The following is a 1082-nucleotide window of genomic DNA, read 5'->3' as shown; positions in this document are numbered from 1 at the left end:
GAGAGAAAGAAAGAAAAAGAATAAAAAAAAAAAAAGAAAAAGAATAAAGGATAGGAAGAAAGAGGAAGAGGAAGAGGGAGAGAGAACAGGGGTGTTGCTTTATTGCCCAGGCTAGAATGCAATCTAAAACTGGGTATGCCTGTAATTGTGTTTAATAATAATAAAAAAAAAATGAGGGAAGAAAATAATTAACAAGCTGCCAACCAATACTGAGGTTAAATTTCATGTATTCTACCTACTGAAGACATCTGAGTCACTTTCATGCCACTCACCTCTCACCACTGCAAGATGAATACCCCCTCTGTGCTTTCTGGACTCTGGGGATCATTTTTCATTTCTAAGTCCTAAAGTCTTTTAATATTTGAGAAATGAAAGGCACAGAGGCAGAGAGCTAGAAACTCTGGCCCTAAATCTAACTCTTGAGTTAAGATAAAACCTGAATCTCAAAGAACCGCTAACGGAGCCCATGGAATGAGTTTATGGAGAAGGGGAGAAGTGGGACAGTGAGAAGCGTCCTGCCACAGAAAAGACCACACGTGAGCAAGAGCCCTGAGCTCTGCCGGGACTCCAGGTCCACCACTGGAAAGATGAATGCATTGGAACAAGGCACTCACCTTTTCTGAGTCTCAAATAATACAAAGGACTGGGCCAGACAAGTGATTGCTAAGTTGTCTTTCCACTATGAGATTCTATGAGCTAATGATTAACAGTAACAGAAGGAAGATTATGAAACAGGAAACTAGTGGCCAGGCTGGTCTCAAACTCGGGACCTCAGGTGATCCACCTGCCTCTGCTTCCCAAACTGTTGGGATGACAGGGGTGAGCTACCGCGCCTGGCCAACATGGCAAAACCCCGTCTCTACTAAAAAATAACAATAAAAAAATAGCCGGGCATTGTGGTAGACACCTATAATTCCAGCTACTTGGGAGGCTGAGGCAGGAGAATCGCTTGAACCCATGAGTTGGAGGTTGCAGTGAGCTGAGATTGTGCCATTGCACTCCAGCCTGGGCAACAGAGTAAGAGTAAGACTCTGTCACACACACACACACACACACACACACACACACACACACACACACAC

At 44.0% G+C, this 1082-nt stretch overlaps 2 protein-coding genes across 4 annotated transcripts in view; one reads left to right on the top strand and one right to left on the bottom strand.

The window, feature by feature from the left end:
• MCPH1 (microcephalin 1) overlaps nucleotides 1–1082 on the bottom strand; it is a 245455-nt gene that overhangs the window by 113570 nt on the left and 130803 nt on the right. The window lies entirely within an intron of this gene.
• The window catches only part of ANGPT2 (angiopoietin 2), a 63158-nt gene that overhangs the window by 32898 nt on the left and 29178 nt on the right, over nucleotides 1–1082 (top strand). The window lies entirely within an intron of this gene.

The sequence above is a fragment of the Sapajus apella genome, unplaced genomic scaffold (assembly GCF_009761245.1).
Source record: "Sapajus apella isolate SASKATOON/1434 unplaced genomic scaffold, GSC_monkey_1.0 scaffold116, whole genome shotgun sequence".
Classification (NCBI taxonomy): Eukaryota; Metazoa; Chordata; class Mammalia; order Primates; family Cebidae; genus Sapajus; species Sapajus apella.
Note: the sequence above shows the minus strand (reverse complement) of the source record. Positions and strands in the feature narration are given on the sequence as shown.